General features: G+C 49.8%; 1 long non-coding RNA gene across 2 annotated transcripts in view; it reads left to right on the forward strand.

Moving 5' to 3' along the window:
- LOC142907712 (uncharacterized) overlaps positions 1-24253 on the forward strand; it is a 78292-nt gene that overhangs the window by 11123 nt on the left and 42916 nt on the right. For both annotated transcript variants that reach the window (XR_012931220.1, XR_012931221.1), the window contains exon 2: positions 13337-13418. This is a non-coding gene — a long non-coding RNA (uncharacterized LOC142907712). The remainder of the gene's footprint in view (positions 1-13336; positions 13419-24253) is intronic.

Raw genomic sequence — 24253 nt, forward strand, 5'->3', positions numbered from 1 at the left:
CTTGACACCACTGGTACCAGTCATCGTCAAGTCCACTCAGCTCCACGTCCTCCTGTACCACATCACTCCATCTCTTCTCTAGCCCGTGCCGCGCCCGTTTAGCCCCCTCGATCTGGCCGAAAAAAAGCTGTTTCGGAATGCGGTGGCTGGGCTACATGACCCAGCCAACGCAGCCTTGCCTGCCGGAGGAGTTCACCGATGGGACCTTGCCCAGAACTTTCAAGGATTTGTGAGCTCCTCACACAATTCAGCCTGGTTAAACCCAGGATGGCTCGTAGGCAGGCCAGCCTAATGTTTCCAACCGGCGAAGATGCTCCATTAAGGGGGTCCACGTTTCGCAAGCGTAGAGATGGGAGGGAATGACTGTGGCCGAGAAGACCTGAAGCTTAGTGCGGAGCGACAGACCAGGTGGCTTCCACACAGCGTTATGCAACCGATGAAAAGATATTGCCACTCGACTGATTCGGAGTGAGACCTCTGCTGTTAAACTGGAGCTGGTCATAAGCACACTGCCCAGGTATGGGAAACTCTCCACTCTCTCCACAACTGCCCCATCACCGATTGGGAGTTGTGGGGGTGGAGTGTCCGATGGTACAAAATACCCAGGCAGGTGCTTAGTTTTGGTGGGGCTGATGGTAAGGGCCCATCTCTTAGTGGCACGCTCCAGTCTCAGCAGCAGCGTCTCCAACTCCTCCTCTGAATGAGCAGTTATTACCAAATCATCGGCATACATAACGTGGTTGAGCAATAGGGAGCCATCCCTTGACCACCATCATGAAGGTCCTTAATGATCGTGAGCAGAGGGTCAGGGACTCCAAAAGCACGAAGAACAACCCAGAGCCCAGGCCTACGGATGGTATCATAGGCCTTGACCAGGTCAATAAAGCAGAGATTTAGGTCTTGTTAGAATTCCCTACACCTCTGCTGTAGCAGACGGATAGAAAATATGGCATCTGTGCAGGACCGCCCTTTCCTGAAACCGCATTGGGGCTCTGCAAGCCTCTCCTCAGCGTGCCTGGCGAGGCGATGTTAAATAATCCTTGCCAGGCCATTTCCCGGCACACTGAGGAGTGAGATGCCCCTGTAGTTGTTACTGTCTGTGCGGTCCCCCTTCTTAAAGAGGGGACCACCAGGGCCTCCTTCCAATCCTGCAGAACCCGTCCAGTGGTCCAGACTGTTGTTATGATGTAATATAGGGCAGTCTGTGCACAAACGCCACCCTCCCTCAGCATTTCGCTTGGGAGACCATCTCTGCCCGCTGCCTTTCCTGGTCTCAGACTCCGGATCGCCTTCAGTACTTCCTCAACAGATGGTACTTCAGCCAGCCACTCACAGGGGGTGACTTCTTCCAATATTTGAGGCACCGCAGCCTCAGCAGGGTCATCCTTACGTTGTGCCGCGATGTTTTCCTGGCTGAGGGATTTTCCCTCCCCCAGGACCTCACAGAAATGCTCAGCAAATCTGCAAACCTGTTCCTGGGGGTCGGAGATTGGATCACCGTTTTTTCCCCTAATGATGGTAATAGGTGTGGTGCTGCAGGTTACTTTTTTGCTGGAGTTAAATAGAGATTTGTGATCGCGGGCCACTGAGGCAGACTCCATCTCCTCAGCAACCCGCGACCACCACCCATCCTTGCAGCGCCTCACGGCTCTCCGAACCTCCGAGCGAAGGCTGTGGTAAGCCTCCTCATTCTCTGACGTGGGATTCTGTACCCGATGACAGTGTGCGTGTCGCTTTTTCTCAACCATCCTGAACACCTTGTCTGTCAGCCAGGGTCTCTGGGGAGGTCTGGACCGCGTACCCAAAGCAGCCATTGCAGCTGCATGAGTCACAGTCCTAAAATTCGCCCATTTACCCTCGACATCAGGAGGAGTCGGGGACGATGCCAATCCCAGCTGCAAGCGATGATGAAATTCTCGCTTGCAACTTTCATCAGATAACTGAAACCAGGCCACTTTAGGTTGGAATGGGGTCCTGGGTGTATACCCACACCGGAGTAGAAGAATGGCAGGCGCATCTTATAGATGACTAGTCGATGGTCAGAGGACAGATCAGCTTTACGGTAGGTCCTGGTGTCAAGGACATGGGCTCGCATCCACTGGTCCGTCACTATGTAGCCCAGCAGATGTTCTTGCTTGGATCCGGCATGCATCCATGATGTTGTGTGGATGCGCCGATGCCGGAACAGCGTGTTTGTAATTACAAGCCCATGGGCTGCACAAAAATCTAGCAGCCTCCTACCGTTGTTATTGAGCTGATCTGGCCCATGCCCTCCAATCACTTCAGACCAGGTGCCAGCATTATGACCAACTCGGGCATTGAAGTCACCCAACATAATGACTCTATCCCGAGGTGCCACTTTAGCCAGCACCTGTGACAGGAGGTCATAGAAGGCATCTGACTCATCGGCTTTGCCTGCATCCCTCCACGGATGTTCGTCTTCGGTGGGGGCATAAGTAACCACGACCACCACTCCTCGCCTCCGGTTGATGGGAAGGCGAGCCCAAAGTAGCCTGGGGCTTACAGCATCCCACACCTCACCGCCACGCTCCCACGCCCCCTTCATTCTTTTGTTCAAAAGAAGAGCCACACCCTGTTGTTTGGCAGTCTGCTGCCCCGTGTAGAGGACTGTCCACCCCTCATGGTTGCAGGAGCCAGAATCGTTCCACCGGACCTCCTGAATGCTACTGAGATCCACGCGGTACCGGTCCAGCTCCCGACAGAGGAGTGGCAGCCTCTCCTCCGCAGTCAGTGTTCGAACATTCCATGTGGCCATCCGTAGTGGCTTTTCGTTGTTTCTGGAGGAGCCCCGAGGGTAGAGATTCAATCTCCTGGCTCCGCCAATTGGTGTTTGGCCAGGAGACGTCATAGACGCCTGTCCCCCCGGGGCCTCCGGCACAAGCTTATTAGTTACATATTTCAGTTTAACTCGTGGTTTAGTGGTAATTAATTGAAGGTGGAGGGGTTTTCAGCCCATCGCACCCGTCCAGAGCCCCCGTTTAGCCACTGTGGTGGACACAGACGCCATGAGGGGAGGAGCCAATCGGAATTGGCTCTCCCCCCACAGCACTGTCTATGACAAAGTTGCCCATCCTGCACCGCGAGGAGGTAGGGGGTTGTTTTGCCGCACTGCACACACAGACTTACACACACACACAGACTCTCACACACACAGGCTCACACACAGACTCACACACACACAAAGACTCACACACTGAACCGTGCCAGCTACTTTTCAGTGCCTGATGGAAACGGTTTTGGCAGGCCTCCGATGGAACATATGTCTTATCTATTTGGACGACGTCATTGTCTTTGGCCACTCCTTTGAGGAGCATCTGCGTTGGCTGCGTCATGTATTCATTAGGGTTTGGGCCACTCATCTCAAGTTTAAGCCATCTAAATGTCACCTAGTTGTGTTGCGATCGAAACGTCGTGAGATATTATTTTAATTAAATTTTTCTACCTACTTGACTTTACTGAAAGAACAAAATAATATACTCTGATAATATATGCATTGTATCTGAAACTGATTGGCCCACACCAGAGACAGCTTTCTTTTGAGCCTCGTCTCAAATGGTGTTCGACCAGAGGACACTAAAAGGCGTACAGCTCAAAGGCAATGCACTATCAGAGTAATGAGAGGTTAGCATGATAATCTACATCGTGGGACCTCCTTTGCTAGTGCCTAAATATGATAATAGGTTTTTCCTTTTTTTCTGTCAACAAAACAAGTGTTAAGTTGTTAAAACAACAATCTGAAACCTTTTACAAGCTGTGGTCCCTTCCCCTCGGTAAGTTGGGGGGGTGGGGGGGGGGTGTGGCACCCCCTAATTTCCGTGAACCACAAGTAAAGATGGGTGGCCATGTGAGCGGGATTTATTTTCCCTCTGAGCTACACTGGCCACACGACCCCGGTGGGCCACGTCTGACCTCCATTGGAAAGAGGCATGCTCACGGCTCCATAAGACTTCACCGTGGTCCCTGCCGGGGGAGTGGCTGCCATGCGACCATCCCCATCCATGTTGCCACCTTGTCATGTTTGATCCTCTTCATGCTCATTCCCCTCTCTATTTAGCTTCCGAGTGACGCAGGGATCCCCCTTACACACAAACAGATATATATTGACTCCCTCGACCTTCGGACTCTTTGGACTCAATGACTTGGCCTCATGGGAGTGGTCGGAGGTCCCAGCGAATAGAATAATAGGAAATTGGATACCAGGAATGGAGCCAGTTGAGGTTCTGGAATCCAAGTCTTTACATAACCCATATAACGTGTGATATATGTGTAGTGACTAACTCAGAGACAATAAGAGTGGGAGGCACTTAATCTGGATTTGAAGCTTTCGTGACTGCAGGAATCCATACTCTTTAGTTCTTTCGGTAAAGTCACATAGGTAGAAAAAATAAAAATAATAGATCACGACGTTAAGATCGCGACACAAGCGACCGTCATTCGGTGAGACAATCACAGCAGGGAAACTGCTGAAACAGGCGAGAGAATTTGGTGTGACAAGTTGCAATATAGGTAGGGTACGTGGGCGGGGCATGTACACCAAGCCATCAAGATGAATGGATATTTAGACCGCACAATCCGCAAAGCTGTATCCGCAACCATGTGGACGCAACCATCTGAGGACCCAATCAAAACCATCACCTTGCCATACATAGAAGGTGTTACCAAAAATATTTCCAAAATCTTAAATAAACACAAGATCCAGGTTCGATTCAACACAGTACACAAAATCCGTGATTTGATCACATCTGTGAAGGATGTGATTTCTGATATGCAATACCCTGGTGTTTACAAACTAAGTTGTGTCTGCGGCAGCAGTTACATTGGGGAAACGAAACGACATGTCTCGGACCGTGTTCTCGAACACAAATCAGATTTGAGACACGGCAGAACAAATACCTCTGCCGAGGCGGATCACTGCTTTTACGTGGTGGACAAAACAACCCCCCCCCCATCTCTAGCCCCGCCCACGTACCCTTCCCATATAGCCACTTGTCACGGCAGCTCTCTCGCCTGTTTTAGCAGTTTCCCTGGTGTGATTGTCTCACCTGATGATCTTGGAGGCACTTGTTTATTAACAAGCACCATCGGGGTTAACACGTTACAATATGTCCGTCTTTGGTCGGCGACATTACTCAGTCACAGTACAGTTGGAAGGCTGCCTAACTGGAAATGCCCCGAGATGGCGAAGACAGAGACGACGACAAGAAGGATTGTGAAGACGACGAGAAGAATGGTGAAGAATGACTCCATATGGCAGCCCTGAGGTCCCTTACAGGGGTCCCTCTTATACTGTCAGCATGGCCTTGCTCCACCCCCGGCCACGCCCCCGTTCTAGCGGTGTGCCCTTTCTGTGGCCTTTCCCCTAGATCCCCCTTTGGTATATAACCTGGCCTGCTGACGTCAGGGCTGCTGTAGCCACAGATCCCCTTCCCTGCCAGCAGCCAGCTCTATGCTGCTACATTACTATTCTATGCCACTAAATATGTGCAGTGACATCACGGGATTTCACTGTGTATGCTAGCCCTAGAGAGGCACAGCGTGTGGTTTCTTGACATAGCGGACACCACTATAATGTGTGTACAGTACCGGCCCTAGAGGGGCTCGGTCAACACTGATTGACAGCGCTGGATGCCATCACGCTTGGCGTGCATTGCCAGCCCTAGAGGATCGGGTGTGCGAGTGCTGGCCATAGGGAAGTGGTTACTGGAGGCCGTGCACTCTGATTGACCCAAGAGGACACGTGACCATTAAGTCTACAGAGGGGCACCAAGTGGGGGCTGGGGGTGGTCAGGTGGTCCAGGTCGAGATCCTGTGGGAGGATTCTGAAAGGTGGTCGTGGCCAGGGACAGAGCCAGCCCCACCATAGAGGATATTAGCCGGGTCCCCCAGAGGGACCGGCTGCTGTTGTTCATCCTGAAGAAACCTTCATCAATGTTCCACGTCATACAGCGTCTCCAACACGTGGACCTAGACCCGAGCTGTGGTCAGGTCCGTTGTAGCTAGTTACAGTGTAATTAGTGTAGTTAACCTGGTAGTCACTACCATAGGTTGTTATTCTGTTAAGGGGCAGTTACCCAGAGTGTTAGTATCAATACATGTGTTGCCTCCAAAGAGTACGTCTGTGACTCAGTTGAACTCAATACAACTGGTGTCTAAAGTGGCCAAACGTTTTTTTTTAGTAAGCTAGCCGTCTTATGTTATGTTTACTCGAAGCAGACTACGTATCAGGACGTTGGACGATGAGGATGACAAACTCATCCCTCATACAGCCCCAGGGATGGCGACCCCGGAGAAGGGAGGCCAGGCGTCGTCGGCGGAGCGGCGCGCCGACAGGGAGCATAACAGCTCACTGCCATTGGCGAGGGAGCGCTGCACAGCACACTCCCGCCTTGCAGAGCTCCTCCAAGCCACAGCATCCATCGTCGCGGAGCTCCATCACAAGGAACCAGCGGTGGAAGAAAGAGCAACGGAGCCGCGTGGGAATGAAGATCCCGCCGCCATTTCCCGCCAACCGGGAACCCTCATGGCGCAGCCTGCGCATGCGGCCGCCATTTTTATTGAGGAGCAGAGTGAGGAGCCCGCCAAATCTAAAGCTGCATCATCGCCGGTGGATATCCCATCTCTCTGGCGACGACTGCCCTTCGTTAAATAATTTTCAGCTGCCGGAGGCGACTGGGTGGCCTTTAAGTGGTGGTTCCAGACTAACAGCGACTTGGCGGGGTTTGTAGCGTTGAGAGCTCTACCCACCACTCTTGATGACAATGCCCTGGCAGCGTTCCTCACCATCCCACCATCAGAGAGGGCCATGCTGAACCAAGCGTTTGACCAAATGGTGGCGATCTACGAACCACCATTGAATATGCACCATAAGTTCGCTGCGCTGAGGAGGGGGGAGGCCAAAACGCCCCTTGCCTTCTGTAGCGCATTTTTGGCACTACCGAAGGCTGCCTTTCCGAAGATGGACCAGGTCTCGACTCGCTGGTCCTCGAGAGGTTGCTGGAATTGGCTAAGGACCTCAATGTCATCCTACCGGCTATCAACGATGAAGTTTTTATCGTCTATCAAGCTTGCAAGATTCATCCAGGCGCAACAGCTCTTGCAACGGCATAAAGGGTTGGTGGCGTGTACCGCGCCCCATGAGGCACCCAATACACCCGAAGACGTGGAGCCTGTCCCAACCTGCGTATCAATCCAGGCTGGAGGCTGGCGAAGGGACGGCATTGTGCAACAGGAGGAAAAACAACGATGGCGGAAGACCTCTCCTCGTCCTGGGAACGGGCTCGTCGTGTGCTGTAACTCCGGCCTGCTGGGGCATGTCTCGTCGGGCTGCCACGTCCTGCGATGATGTCTCCCCAGACCACTGCCATCATCCGCCCGATGGTCCTCCACTCCACTATACCCGAAGGCAAGTCGCGACACATCACACACTCGGCCCCTGAATCCACCTCACTCATCTCGCTCCTTCGGTTTTCGTTTCCGTTGTGCATTGGTGCGGGAGGGTTCGGATTTCGATTGGGCTGACTGGCCGCTCGGACCGGGTCAGTTGTCAGAGCTGGCCCATAGAGTGGTTGCCACGGCCACAGGTTCATGTGCTGTTATCGGATTGATAGAGGGGGTTGAAATCAGGATGTTTGTCAAAACTGGTGCGCCGACGACCATCATTTCAGGGTTGATCTATAACATCTTACCCCCTGAAAGTTGTACCCTATGCGCCGTCAAATCTCTGTGCTTTGCCGCAAACGGTGGCTCATTGGGCATCATTGGGCGAATAACAGCAGAGGTGTGCATTGCGGATGTCTGATTGATGGGACCGGTTCTTGTTTCGATGTCCCTTGCTATTCCTTGCTTGCTCAGGACCGACTGTTTGGGGAAGATGCCCCTGAATTACCATTCGGCCGTCGAATGGCATTTTTGCCTTCTCCCACTCGCTTGTGCACAGCCAACGCTACCGTGCAAGCACTTGCACATAAGACAGTAAAGATTCCCCCTGGCGGCTCAAATGTTGGTCCATTTGCGATTGTGGAAGCCGCCAGACCAAAAGGCGACTGGGAGGAATCCTCCTGGAACCCTTTAATCAAGCCATTCGTGGGTTGACGTTAGTCGGGGCCCAGACGTTGGTATCTAATGATCAGAAAGCATTTATTCAGGTCCTTAACGCAGGGTTAGAGACGTCAGTCATTCAAGAAGCTACCGTGCTAGCTCATGCATCACCAGTGCTTCTTGAAGGAAACATCGTTGGCAATGTGGGGGTTCTGATGAGAGGTGGATGGATACGCTTTGTTAAAAAAAAGTGAAATTGTCCAAGGCCCAGGGGGGGAGTTGAGGGCGCTCTTGCATGAATTCTAAGATGTATTTAGCAAAGGCAAACTTGACATCGGCCACACTACAGTTTTGACTCACCACATCGATATGGGTGATGCCACTCCTATCCGGAAGAATCCATACTGGCTGAGCCCTACTGAAAATAATATGTACGTCTGGCGGTCGATGAAATGTTAGCCGCAGATGTTATTTCACCATCCACCAGCCCGTGGTGAACGCCTATTGTTCTTGTTAAAAAGCAGGATGGTAGTTTGCGCTTCTGTGTTGACTTCCATAGGCTTAACAAGATATATGTTGCTAATGCGTACCCTTTGCCTCAGATGGACGATTCTCTGGATGCTCTAGCAGGAGCACGGTTCTTTTCCACTCTTGACCTCCTATCTGGATTTTGGCAGTTGCCACTAGATGAAGCCTCTAAGCCTAAAACAGCTTTTCGTACACCACAAGGCTTATTCAAATTTAATCGGCTTCCGATGGGTCTTCATTCCACACCGGCTACGTTCCAGTGATTGATGGAACTGGTCCTAGCTGGTCTCCAGTGGGACTTTTGCCTGATATATATCAACGATGTATTTGTTTTCAGCCATAAATTTAAAGAACACCTCGAACGGTTATGTGCTGTCTTTCTTAAAATGCATGCAGCCAACCTAAAATTTTAACCACAGAAGTATCACCTTCTCCAAAAATCTGTTCGGTATCTTTGCCACATAGTAAATCAGGTATTGCGATGGACCCGGACAAAACCGCATGTGTTCGTACTTTGCCGACCCCCACGTTAGTGGGTGAGGTGCGGAGTTTCATAGGTTTTGCTTCCTATTACCACCGTTTTGTCACCACATTCACTACTATCGTCAAACCTCTCCACGCCTTGGGGGGAGGAGGAGGCCGCATTTGTTGACCTCCAGGATGGCTTGGTGAACGCCCTCCCCTCCGCTACTCCGACGTTTCCTTGCCGTTCATCCTTGACACAGATGCTAGTAACACCATGATGGGAGCTGTTCTGTCTCAAATGGTCAATGGCATTGAGAGTGTTGTCGCATATGGAAGCAGAGTGCTGTTTCCGGCCTAACAACAATACTGTGTCACACGCTGTGAACTGTTAGCTATTGTGTTTTTTTGTACAACAGTATCACCCCTATTTGTATGGTAGACGCTTTGAGGTGTGCTCTGACCATGCAGCACTACAGTATGCGCTGCATATTGAACAGCCGTCTGGCCAACTTTCATGCTGGTTGGAAGTCCTCCAGGACTATTCCTTTACTGGTACTCACCTAAAAGGCTCCCGACACATGAACGCAGATGCCCTGTCGCAATTACCAATGAGCAACGTGTGCGTGTATTTTTCGGGCTCAGGGTGCTGTAAGCCGCCCACCGAGGACTCGCCCCCTCCCCTTGCAGCGTCAGCCGAGGTAAGAACCTCTGGGGTAGCCGAGGCTCCTGTGGCACGTGATGCCGTTATTGGGTTGGACAATTAAGAATGTGGGCACCTCCAGGTTGAGGACGCTTCCCTGCTTAAATTGTGATGCCATGTCAAGGAGGCTCATGGGGGTGGGGATCAATGGGGTGTTGCCTCTGTCATTTTCAGAGGCAGATTGCTCATGCACTGGGATGGAGGGTTGCACCGTTATAACATTGTTGTGCCCACTGCCCTGAGGGGGAAGGTCATTTGGGCAGTGCACGAGCGATTGTTGCACCTGGGTGTGCACAAGACGTTAGCCACAATTAAGCTGGACTATTTCTGGCCTGGCATGGTGGAAGATGTCGCTAATTTGTTGAAAGGGTGTGTGCAGTGCACGCATCAGAAACCGCCGTCGAAACCCTGTTGTCCACCCTTGCAATCCATTTAGGTTTCCCGCATAAATGAACTGGTTGCTCTGGAAATCCTTGGTCCATTTTCCACTACCTCTCGTGGGAATAAGTATTTGCTGGTGGGAGTCGATAATTTTTCACGATGGCCGATGGCCTGGCCGCATCCCAACCAGTCGGTGGCGATGATCACAGAGGTGTTTCTCATTGGCTCTGTGATGGACAAGGGTGCCCCCGAGTGTCTTTTGACTGATCAGGATTAAAAAAAATCATCAAAATTTCTGCGTGAGGTGTGCGATTTGTTGGGAACAAAGAAATGATGCACGTCACCATACCATCCGCAAATGGATAGAATGGTAGAGCGGCTGCACAGAACTCTGACCTCCATGTTGAGCCATCAGGTCAGCGAGTTCCAACTTGACTGGGACTTGCTTTTTCCTGGCTGCCTATAGAATGGTCTCTCACGCATCCACCGGCTTCTCACAATTACGAGCTGCACCAAATAAGGCTAAATAAAAATTTACCCTCAGAAGCTTTCGGAAGGTAGGATTCCAGGGAAAATTTCAATTCGCACCAATTGGCAAATTAGTGGCTGAGGGGTTCTCATACTTCCGCAGATGAGTGGGTTCCAGGTGACAGAGCCTGGCTGCACTGTCCACAGGTGCTGGTGGGTACGTCGCCGAAATTGTTTAAACCATGGAGGGGGCCGGTTGACGTGATTCGGGTCGTTCAACCACAGTGTGTTCAGATTCACTTGGGTCCGCGGAATTGGTTTATACATCCATCACGCCTCAAACCTTTCATCACACCACGTGAATTAATTCCATCTCCACAAGGCTGGGGCCGAGTATCAGATGTGTCCGGCGAGCTTAGGGGTGTGATCCCGTCCTCAGGTGCCGCGCATCTAACATCCCCCAAGCCACCACCTGTGCCATCTCCACTGGATTCGGGAGAGAAGAGTCCGTCCGCCCAGCCGACTGCTCTACATGAGGAGCTGAGTTCAACGGGACAATTGCAAATTCCCCCCAGGACCTCCGGGGAGAGTGAGACCACCTCACCCTGAGGGCCCGGCCACAAGGACTCGATCAAAGACTCTTCTTTTCATGATCCCCATACATGCACGCTCCCACACTTGGCAGGCCGTATCGGTTATTGGTTGATCCTAGCCTTTATTGTGCCTGCAGGTGTTGTTACATGGTGAGGGTGGGAGATGCTGGTGATGGAGAGGGTTCTGAACGTTCGCGTTTTGTTGCGGTTGATTTTTTTCTTGCGCTCTCTCTCATCCTTTCTTGCCTATTGTAGTTCTGTGCGTTCGTCCCCTTTCCCTGTTAGTTACTGTATATTTGTAGATAGTGTACATATTGTATAGGTGGGTTGGGGTATTTATTTGTTGAGGCACACATAGGGGTTTCTTAATTGTTCACTTTGTTCATTGTTAGAGGGGGAGTTGACAGCCAGGACAGCTGAGTGTTACGAAGGGGTGGGGGGGGGGGGGTTGATGTAGTGACATAGCGGGATGTCACTGTGTATGCTGGCCCTAGAGAGGCACAGCGTGTGGTGTCTTGACATAGCGGACACCACTATAATGTGTGTACAGTACCGGCACTAGAGGGGCTCGGTCAGCACTGATTGACAGTGCTGGATGCCATCACGCTTGGCGTGCAATGCCAGCCCTAGATGATCGGGTGTGCGAGTGCTGGCCATAAGGAAGGGGTTACTGAAGGCTGTGCACTCTGGTTGACCCAAGAAGACACGTGACCGGTTAAGAGGGGCACCAAATGGCAGCTGGGGTGCTCACGTGGTCTAGGTCGAGATCCTGTGGGAGGATTCTGAAAGGTGGTCGTGGCCAGGGACGGAGTCGGCCGCACCAGAGAGGAAATTAGCCAGGTCCCCCAGAGGGACCGGCTGCTTTTGTTCATCCTGAAGAAACCTTCATCAATGTTCCACGTCCTACAGCGTCTCCAACACGTGGACCTGGACCCGAGCTGTCGTCCGGTCCGTTGTAGCTAGTTACGTGTAATTAGTGTAGTTAGCCTGGTGGTCACCACCATAGGTTGTTATTCTTTTAAGGGGCAGTTACCCCATCTGTTGGTATTAATAAATGTGTTGCCTTCAAAGAGTACGTCTGCGACTCAGTTGAACTCACTGCATATGTAATAAAATGGCTGGTGAGCACTTGTAGGTGGGGGGTTTGACCTTAGTAAACTACCGTAGCAAATATATCATAGTTGTTGGTGCCAGATGGGGGAAAAGGCTGATCTGGCCATCGTGTTCATATTGTTTTAAATTGTCTTAAGTTCATTTGGTTATATGCCTTCCTCCCCCTCTTTCCATTCCTCCGTATTCACTTGTTAATCCACTTCTCATATCCGTAGTCCCTAATTCTGGAGGATGGTGAACTCGGATAACTTAGAGCCCCTATTAGATGGAGATTCACCCAGAGGATGCGGCTGCCCCCACATTTTCATGAGCGTGACTCGTTCTCCCTCTGTGGCGCCCCTATTTTGGCTTCAATTATTAATTTTAAAAAATCAGCAGTTACAACTACAGCAATAACAGCAGCATCAATAATGTGGCGTTTTGGTGCGTGAACACACACATCATTTCACCATTCACAACTGGGTTATTCATTTTCATGTTTTCAGTTCCTGGTCAAATGTACATTATATTACAGTAAGACAACGTTATGTTGATGTTATTCAACATACATGAACGGCTGGTCGCACTCATTTGCCATGAAGCCACTCAACTGAGACCAGCATGCTAGGTTATTTGTTTGTCAATGTGCAGTATCTTCTTCTAAAAGTAGATATAGTTGAGTGTCATCAAAATATGAGAAGACGTGTACCTTGAAATATGTCCATTCGGTTTACGGTTATTCATTATTACATTTATCATATAGTAACACTTTCAGGTTGCCTAATTTGTGTCATTATAACGTTTAACATATCTATATTATATTTCTTTCGTTGAATATATATCTAAAGTAAATTAACCTCATCTTGTTTGTCCACGCGTGCATTTTATGATGTACTGTTTGCCTGGCTATCTAATTTCGTAGCCTCACCAGTCCAAATGTGGGTTGATAAAACACTATGAACCACATGCTTTTCGTTAAAATTTATAATTGTCCCTGTTGAATAAAATTCATTATCTTATTCCTAACCGCAAATCATCTAATTTCTTCCAGAGGAAATGGATATCTTAGCACAGAAGGAAGAAGAAGAGAGAATGTTACCTGAACCTTGGAGATGTATTAAGGCTTCGTCAAGGTATGCCCCAGTTTGTATATCACATTATAACGCAGACTTCATATGAGAGTATAAACCACAGAATGTCAAAAGGCATCTTTTGGCGTTCTCTTGTTTACACTGGTGAGACTAGGCCCGAATGAAGTCAGTCTCTGGTGTAGACCAATCCGTTTCAAGGCCAAAGCATATATTTTCAGAGCATGTTTAGTTTGCATGTTCATCACAAGTACTGTGTGTGGTAAATGCAGACACGATTCCTTGCAAAAGGTTTATATTTGGTGTTTGAACATATTATCACCTGTTTTATTGCCAGAAAGGATAAAACCTATTATTATTTTTCGTACTTTGATACAGGTGTAGTGCCTTGGATTTCACTCGGACGACAATTGCCTTTCTTTCACCGTCACTTTTATTTCCACCGTTCCGCACACACACACACACTATAATTTCACACACACACACTATAATTTCTCCTCTCCGCGCTCCGCCAACTTGAACACTCGAATTCCCCTCAGCACCGTCTGCTCATACTCCTTTACTCCACACACAGTCTCTTCTTCTCTCACCGCACACACAGTGATCCTATATCTATCTCCTTCTACACAGTGACTCGTCTATCTCCTCACACACAGTGACTCTGTCTATCTCTTCACACACAGTGACCTGTCTATCTCCTTCCACACAGTGACTCGTCTATCTCCTCACACACAGTGACTCTGTCTATCTCTTCACACACAGTGACCTGTCTATCTCCTCACACAGAGTGACTTGTCTATCTCTTCACACACAGTGACTCTGTCTATCTCTTCACACACAGTGACTTGTCTATCTCTTCACACACAGTGACTCTGTCTATCTCTTTACACACAGTGATTTGTCTGTCGCTAACTCTCCCTGAACCTACCTATACCGTAATCTCCACTCTCCTAACGCTAACTCTCGCTATCGCTATCTATTATCATCTGGGTTCGGCTCTCAATCTATTCTCCACTAACACTTGCCGGGCTTCCACTCTTCGCTGCTGTTTCTACCCGCTGCTGTCTCCACTTCTCGCCAACTCTCCCGCCGTCCAAATCACCTAGCGTTTTTATCCCCCTTCCAATGAGTCTTAATTAATTGCCACGTGCCTCGCTGGCATTTTCCCACCAGCTCCGCACCTGTCCAACGGCCCAGACCCCGTGACGCCGCCACTTAACACTAACAGCCTCTCGACCAATCACAGCCCTCGTCCCTTGACTCCCTTAATTACTTTGGCTTGTTTACGCCACCCGTGACTTCATCACCTGCCCGACCTTACATGACCCACACTGTTTGTATGTACTGTATATGGCCAATTTACCCATGTGTATTTTCTACTCCACTACATCACCCCCCCCTCTCCCCCATGATGAAAGAACCTAGCCGTCCCCGGCTACGCTATACTCGAATTGGAGTAGTGGAGTGAAGAGGACGGAACGATGATAACATATATAGAGAGCGCACTCGCAACACATAACCATTTTGTACAACCACCCGACACGCACCACACAACGACACTCACACAACACCTTTATACAAAATCCCCAAACCCCCCAAAGTTACGTAGTGTACTTCTCCTTAAACGGGTTCCCACTGCCGGCCCATCTCCCCTGCACGGGACACCCTGCGGTAAGGGAGGGCCTCGCTCGTCTCGCCAACGAGGGGCGCTCCTGGGCTCCACCCTGCGCCCATCCCTGTCCCAGCGACACTCTGCTGGTGGGACTGTCCGTCGTTCCCGGTCGGGACGGACATTGGTCCGGATCTGTGGCCGTTCAGTCGGCGTCCGGTCAGCAACTCTGCTCAAAAGAGGCGATCCTGCAGGCACACGGAGGGCAGATCTCTGGGACACGCACACTTGTGACCTCCCCACAGGTTCGTCGGACACATCCAATACAGGCCGCTCTCGGATGGGGGATGACGCATTGTATGGTAACACAAATTTCTTCAGGCGTGACGGGTGAACAAACCATGTCCGACGACCGAATTTTATTCGCACACTCTGATCCCGTAAAACCTCCACAATATCAATGGGCCCCTGCCAGGGGCGGTGAAACTTTGGGGACATTCCCACCGGCACCATGGGGCAGTGCAACCAGGCTTTATCTCCAACACTCCATGGCTCTCGTGGCCGCTGCCTGCCGTACAATCTTTCGCTAGCGGCTTGTCGTCGTGCCGTATTTTTCAATGCAGCCTCCCGGGCTTCCCTCAGACGGTCTAAAGCCACCTGCATTGGAGCAGGCACCGTCGTAGATTTCTCTCGCTTCCGAATTCCCAATTTAACAATAGCCAGCGCTTCTGGTTCCCGTCCATACATTAGAAAAAATGGCGAGTACCCCGTTGAGGCATGCGGGGCCAATCTATACGCGGCCAGCGTCGCTGCAATATGCAGGTCCCAATCATCTTGAGCGGTGTTTACTTGGTGACAAAGCATGGACGTCAGCGTCCTATGCAGCCGCTCGGCCATCCCGTCAGTCTGCGGGTGGTACGGGGACGTCCGGATCTTTTTGGTTCCCAGCGAGTCACACACGTCTTTAATCAATTTCGATGAAAAATGTCTGCCTTGGTCAGTAAGCAATTGTTCCGGGGCCCCCTTATCTAGGACGTACCCTTTCAAGAAAGCCTCAGCGATCGACATCGCTGACTGGTCTACTAGCGGCCATGCCATCGGCCAACGAGTTAAGTATTCCACCTCGACGAGCAAATATTTGTGCCCACGGGGGGTGATAGGGAACGGACCCAAAATATCTAGTGCCACAATTTCGTTCACTCTCGAAACTTTAATCGATTGCAATGGGACATGATATGGCCGCGCCGGCGCTTTCCTCCGTGCACATTCCTGGCACGCTTTTACATGCTGTTTAACATCATTAAACATTCCTGGCCAATAAAATTCATTCCCCACTGTCAACGCGGTCTTCTTCTCCCCCAAATGCATCAATTTCTCATGTATCTCGTTAATGAGTTTCCCCCGCAACACCCTCGGGACAACAAGCAACCCCTCCGTCAACATCAAAAATGGGCGATCCTCTGATCCCCTTGAACGAGAGGCACGCAGCCTCATCCTGGTCAGCGAGGAATCCTCTACCTGCAGTTGCTTCCACTGTTTCAATGACAATCACAACAATCTAATTTCTGCTCCAGGGATTATCCCTGGCACTCCCGAACCCGCTGCAGCGACCATTTGCGGAACCTCCTGCAGCGGCGGGCCGCAACGCAGCGAGCCCTCTGCTCACCGACACGTCTCAGCCGGTCGCGGCAACCTTGACAAAGCATCCGCGTTTACATTGCGTGTTCCTTTCCTATGTTGGATCATGAAGGAGTACTCCTGGAGGGTCTCAAGCCAGCGAGCCATCTGCCCCGACGGCTGATCCATGCGCAGCGAGTACTGTAGTGCCGTGTGATCAGTGCGGATCAAAAACTCCCTGCCGTACAGATACGGTCGGTACTGCCGAACAAAATGGACAATCGCTAACAATTCTCTACGTGTCACACAGTATTTTTTGAGGCTTGATTCCTCCTCTTCATTATCAGAATCAGAAAGGGTTTTATTCGCCATGTAAGTTCACACCGACACGGAATTTACTTTGGCAGGATGGTGCATACATTCAACATATAGGAATCTAATATCTTAAATAAGTTTTAAACAAGTCTTACTATAATAAGGGTTAAAAGTCTAACACCAAGGGGCTGAAGTATATAAAATTAAATAAATATCGAATATAAAATAGCTTTAAGATATAATTTAAAAAAATATACCAATAGGGTAACATAGTTAATATCGGCAAGGTGTCGTTATGTAGATCAAATGTTAAAAACAGTGTTAGCCCTTGGCCTTGTTTAACAGGCCAGCAGCAGATGGGAAGAAACTGTTTTTATGGCGTGAGGTTTTGGTCCTGATGGACCGAAGCCTTCTGCCGGAGGGGAGTAGCTGAAACAGAGTGTGTCCAGGGTGGGAGAAATCGGCCATAATCTTCCTCGCTCGCCTCATAGACCTTGTCGTGTGCAGGTCCTCGAGGGTTGGTAGATTGCAGGCAATTACCTTCTCAGCAGTGTGGATGATACGCTGCAGTCTGCTCTTGTCCTTGGCAGTGGCAGCAGCGTACCAGACGGTTATGGAGGAGGTGAGGATGGATTCAATGATCGCTGTATAGAATTGCACCATCATTGTCTTTGGCAGGTTGAATTTCTTCAGCTGCCGTAGAAAGTACATCCTCTGTTGAGCTTTCTTGGTGAGGGAGCTGATGTTCAATTCCCACTTGAGGTCCCGGGAGAGAATAGTGCCCAGAAAGCGGAAGGACTCTACAATTTTGACTGGGGAGTCTAACAGGGTGATGGGGGTGAGTGGTGCTGTATTCTTCCTGAAGTCCACAACCATCTCAACTGTCTTTAGAGCATTTAGCTCTAAGTTGTTCTGGCTACACCAGGTCACCAGATTGTCAGCTTCCCACCTATAGTCAGACTCATCCCCACCAGAGATCAGCCCAATGAGGGTGGTGTCATCCGCAAACTTTAATAGTTTGACGGACAGATGATTGGAGGTGCAGCTGTTGGTATACAGGGAGAAGAGCAGAGGGGAAAGGACGCAGCCCTGAGGAGTTCCGGGGACCTGAAGTCAGAGACTTGTGTTCCCAGCTTAACGCACTGCTTCCTGTCAGACAGGAAATCTGTGATCCATTTACAGGTGGTGTATGGCACGTTCAGCTGGAAGAGCTTGTCCTGAAGCAGGGCAGGGATGATGGTGTTGAAGGCAGAGCTGAAGTCCACAAACAGGATCCTGGCGTAGGATGCTGGGGCGTCCAGATGCTGTAGGGTGAAGTGGAGGGCCATGTTAACTGCGTCGTCCACAGACCTGTTGGCTCTGTAGGCAAACTGAAGGGGGTCCAGGAGAGGGTCTGTGATGGCTTTGAGGTGTGCCAGGACCAGGCGCTCAAAAGACTTCATTACCACAGATGTAAGGGCGACCGGTCTGTAATCATTTAGTCCTGTTGGCCTTAGCTTTTTGGGCACAGGGATGATGGTGGAGGACTTGAGACAGGCTGGTACATGGCATGTCTCCAGGGAGGTGTTAAAGATGTTGGTGAACACCGGAGACAGCTGGTCAGCGCAGTGCCTGAGGGTGGCTGGAGAGACAGAGTCCGGCCCGGCTGCTTTGCGTGGATTCTGCCTCTTGAAAAGTCTATTAACTTCTCCCTCCTGAAAGGAGATAGTCGTCTCTGTAGTATTGGTGGGGGATGGGGCCTCTTGGGTTGGAAGGGGTGGTTCAGGACAGTCCAATTGTCTTTCAAATCTACAGTAGAACTCGTTCAGGTCGTTGGCTCGGCGGGAGTCGTTAGTGGTGTGGGGGGCTCTGGGTTTGTAGTTGGTGATCTGCCTGAGCCCTCTCCAGACAGAAGCAGCGTCGTTTGTAGATAACTGGTGTTTTAGTCTCTCTGAGTACAGTCGTTTAGCCTCTCTCACCGCTTTGCTAAACCTGTTCTTCGACTCCTTGAATCTGTCTCTATCTCCACTCCTAAACGCTTCCTCCTTCTCCAACCTCAACCTTCTGAGCTTTGCTGAGAACCAGGGCTTATTGTTGTTAAAGTTCACCCTGGTACGTGTTGGGATACAGCAGTCCTCACAGAAGCTGATGTAGGACGTCACAGCCTCTGTGAGTTTATCCAGACTATTGGTAGCAGTCGTGAACATATCCCAGTCAGTACAGTCTAAGCACGCCCGCAAATCTTCCACAGCCTCACTGGTCCACTGTTTAGATGTCCTCACAGTAGGTTTACAGAGTTTTAGTTTCTGGCTGTATGCAGGAATCAGGTGGACCATGGCATGGTCAGAGTGTCCTAGTGCTGCTCGGGGGACGGCGTGGTAGGCTCTACTGACTGTAGTGTAGCAGTGATCCAGAGTGTTACCTTCTCTGGTTGGGCATTTAATGAATTGTATGTATTTGGGGAGTTCGTGGCTGAGATTACCTTTGTTAAAGTCGCCAAGTACGATAACCAACGAATCTGGATTTGCTCGCTCCACACTCAGAATCTGATCGCGAGCATGCGTTGGGCCTCTTTAACCTGAGGACAAGGCGGCAAATAAACTCTGACCAAAATGAGCGACGCAAACTCGCGAGGCGAGTAAAACGGTTTACAGGTTATAAAAATTGATTCAAGGAGTGGAGAACAATGTTGCAGAATCACTGTGACATCTACACACCAGCCACTGTTAATGTAAAAACAAATACCACCGCCTTTCGTCTTGCCGGAGAGCGCTATGTCACGATCCGATCTTACAAGATGGAATCCTGCTAGTTGTAGCAAAGTGTCCGGAATCAAATCACACAGCCATGTTTCCGTGAAGCACAATGCAGAAGCTGAAAGAAAATCTTTGTTTTTTACCATCAGTAGCTGAAGTTCATCCATTTTGTTGTACAGTGAACGTACGTTGGAGAGGAAAAAGCTCGGAAGCACTGTTCGGATCCCGCGTCTGCGTAGCCGTACTAGAGCCCCCGACTGTTTACCCCCTGGGCGGCGTTTTGTTGCTTGAGCAAAGCCTAGCGCGGCATTGACTAGAATGCCTACTAATTCTGCCGCTGGAAGCAGAAAAGTAGGAATTAAATCCACAGGAGTTGTTTCCCTGATATTTAAAAGTTCGTCTCTTGTTAGAGAACTCCGAAAATCTTGGCAAAACACTGAATTGACAGACAAAACAAGACAAAACAGGGCGCACCGACCGGCTGAGGCTACCATCATCAGATGGTGATAGTCCAGGAAGTGAAATTAAACATTTTAAAGCAGTGGTGCAATTGAATGGTTACAATGATGCACAATTCAACAGGGCATTGAATGTGAAAACCCAATCAACTAACACGATGATTGAAAACGCATCAGTAATTCAAACTATTAAAATACCATACATTGTGGGGGTAACTGATGAACTAGCCAAATGTTTGGAAAAAAATATCCAAATTAGATTAGGCGTGGTAAATAAAATACAGAAATTAATATCTAGTACAAAAGATGTATTACCGAAGCTCTCAACAGAAGGTGTGTACCAGATTAATTACACTTGTTGCAAATGCTATGTTGGGCAAACAGGACAAATTATCAACACGAGACTAAAAAACACATCAGAGGAATATTAAATACTCCCAAACACAACTGTCAGGAGTAGCAGAACACGCTTCCCAACAATGACACTCAATTTATTTTTATAATGTTGAATTTCGATGCAAAACTATTTACAACTGGCCAAGGCTAATTAGAGAATATATCGAAATTGAAAGAAGTACAAATAATTTAAACCATTCTAATAGCTACTGACTTTGCTGCATGGAAGTGAATCATCAAATAAATACATTTTAAATGCATGCTTAATACAGGTCACCATACTTCAATATGGATTACCATTGGTATGGCTCATTTAGTACACACAATCGAGATGAAGTACAAGATTAATGGATTCGCATAATGGACATGCATAATGTGCGTTGACTCATTAATCCCCCCCCCCCCCAACTTGCGCAAGAAGAGCGCATAGACATCACATCTATGCCTCTACATATGGAATTAAACAGGTGGACTTCTACCCAAATCTGGCTGTCGCCTGATGAAGTTAGTTGTAATTACTGGTGAAACGTCATACTCAGATTGTAAATGTTGTAGCTTGACTCTCCAACACACCGGTGTGCTGTACTAGTGACGAATTGGCATATTCTGTTTACGTGACAACTTTTACTAATTGGCTGTGTCGGGTGTTGGTTGGTTTAACGAGACATTTATATATTTACGCGAAATAACCCGCAAAATCTGTATTATGGATCTTAGGTCGAAATTGGTGCAGACAGGGAGTCCCTGTCCTTTTTGTGCAAGCTGGGGGAGGCTTATGTTATCTAGGAATGTTTCTATGTCCCATGGCATGGAGCTATCCCTAAAGTACAGGGGTGGGGAACGTCCGGCCAGATAAGGCCCGTGAAATCATTTGGTCTGGCCCTGCTAAGGCAACCGCAGGCGGGACTAGAAATTTAAAAATCTAGGAGCAAACCTGGAAAAGTAGTTGCGAGCAGCAAATCATCAATACCAGCTAACATCATACACACGCCTCACCAAAGAGAAGCAGTTCCAGCCATCACGTTAGGGGTGAGTTATTTAATGTTTGACAAAACATAACAGGCTAATTTTTAAGTTGATAATTTTGTATGGCCCGCTAATGATGTTATAAATATCCAAATGGTCCTTGGAAGAAAAAAGGTTCCCCACCCCTGCTATAGTAGAATGAATTGTAAATAATAATAATTATATTTATTATAGCGTTATTCATGCGAATAGCATCCCATAACAAAGTAAAATTATTTATATTCTCTATTCATGTTAAGGTAATTTATCAGGATGTTTTGATGTTGGTCCTTAATGACTCTTATTAATAAGAGTATCTTCCTTGTGTTGTGTTGTAAACTCACACGGAGACAAAATTATCTGTAAGGGCTATTGCCAGTTGATTAACTACCACACTCACTTACAGGATCACAGGATCACAACACTTGGTCCTTCCCGTGGACCGTTTCGGTACCTGCTTAACTTCTGGGCCTATCCTTACCTAAACTCCCCACTAATCCCACTCTGACCCCGGACGAGTGTATCGGTGCCGAGCAGCGTGTCGTCCATTCCAGCGTGTCGTTCGTTCTGGCGTGTCCTACGTTCCCTCGGCTCCCCACAATGACCCCGCCCCACACCCCGGGGTCCCCCCTAAGACCTTGCCCCACTGGATACATGACGTCCAGTTATGACGTCATCCCACCCTTTCCTGCCAATTCCTCTCTTTCTCCCCTACTCCTATACATCACTCCCCCCCCCCCCCATAAAAAAACACAGACATCCCGGCTGATAACACAACTTTTAGGCACGGCAGACAATCTGTAACGTCAGCACCCATGCAATTGGTAATTATGACCAAGAAGAGGAGGTCGGGGGTGCCAACATGGAGGTGATGTCTGAAACGGGGAACAACAAGACAGGCAGGACAGCGGGGCGGGAAGGCCCCCACCCCGGGTCAGCTGGTGGAACCATGACCGCGATTGCTGGCTGCCGGCCTGATGGCCCCCCGCAGTCAGCGAAACCGAGTGGCCCTGGAGCGCATGTGCGCTGCAGGTTCACTCCCACAGGCATCATCTGGTATTGGGTCTGGCGAGGCATCCGCTGGTACACGTCCCGTTATCGCGGGCCCCATAAGCGGGACGGCGGGACCTTCTCGGAGAGGTTCTGTGAGCATACAGATAGGTGGATTATTCCGCATAGCGTCCTGGGCCAGGCGGCCTGGCTCATCGGACGCATCATAAAGCGGCCGCTCTGTGAGTGGGAAAGGGGATGGACTAACCAAACGAGGAGGCACGTACCTCTTCAACTTAGAGGGATGGACTTTCCAATGCCGGCGGCCGAATTGAATGCATACACACTGTGGCCGCCGGGCCTCCACGGCATCAACGGAGCCTTGCCAAGGGCATTGAAACTTAGGTGATGTACTGACGGGCACATGCGGGCAATGGATCCGCCTTGTCCCCTGTGACCCATGGGACCCCGGAAGCCTTACGCCTTGGTAGCCGTTCGTTAGCCACTTGGTGGCTGGCCGAATCGTTGATGGCCGCCTGTCGAGCATCATGCAGTCTGTGCCTCTCATTAACGTCGGCACAGCAGGTTTCTTTAGAGGTGGCTGCAGACCCAATTGCACCTGCATTGGGGGCTTCGGTACCCTCCTGTACATCAGATAAAAGGGTGAGAACGCCCGGAATCAGCAATTCCCAATAAAACTGAGACTCGTGGACATGGTTGCACAGCATGGACATGAGAGTGCGGTTGAGGCTCTCAAACATCCCGTCAGTTCAAGGGTGGTATGGCGAGGTTCGGACCTTCTTTTGAGCAGCCTGGAAGAAAAGTTTTAGCCTTGATCGGTCAACAGCCACTCCGGGACTCCTTTATCCAACACATAGCCTTACAAGAAGGCGTCCTTGATAGATGAAGCTGATTGGTCTGGAAAGGGCCATGCCATGGGCCAACGTGTGAGGTATTCGACCCTCACCAGAAGATACCTGTGGCCCCTTCCAGAGGTTGAAAAGAGTCCCAAAATATCGAGGGCTACGAGTTCGTTAACACGGGAAACTTGGATGGACTGTAGTGGGGGATGGTCCCGTGCAACCGTGGCCTTCCGCCGCTCACAGTCGTGACATCAATTCACAAATAGAAAAAAGTCACCTTCCATGCCTGGCCAATAGTAGTCACGCTTGAGGGTCAACAACGTTTTGTGGATCCCAAGGTGCATCAACTTTTCATGAACAGACCTAGTTAGTTTTCCCCGTAAGATGAATGGAACCACCAGACAATATTTTTCGAGTTCAAGATCCCAGCGCATGAGTAGGTTGTCGTGTAGGGTGATGGGCAGAGTGGTTGGCTGAGAAGAGGGTCGGCCGTCAGGCCTAACCCGGCGTCGCAGCTTCAGCAAAGAGGTATCCTCCATCTGCAAGCGCGACCACTTCTGTCTTTGGATTCCCAAGCCGAAGTCGACGGGCAGGACTTCGGGAGTTGCTACCAAGTGTGCCTCGACGCTACTCGGATCCCTACAGCGACTCGATCCCGTTGAGCACGCACACCCGTTCTCAGTAGGCCGCCTAGACAGGCCATCGGCATTTCCGTGCTTAGTACCCTTCCTGTGTATGACCTCGAATGAGTAGTCCTGCAGCACTTCGAGCCACCGGGATAGCTGGTCCGAAGGCTGATCGATGCGCAATGAATATTGTAGTGCCACATGGTCAGTACGAACAGTAAAGCATCTACCGTACAAGTAGGGTCTTTACAGTTGCACAAAGAACA

This window comes from Petromyzon marinus, chromosome 82 (genome assembly GCF_048934315.1).
Source record: "Petromyzon marinus isolate PM22_M1 ecotype Great Lakes invasive population chromosome 82, UKy_Petmar_22M1.pri1.0, whole genome shotgun sequence".
Lineage (NCBI taxonomy): Eukaryota > Metazoa > Chordata > Hyperoartia > Petromyzontiformes > Petromyzontidae > Petromyzon > Petromyzon marinus.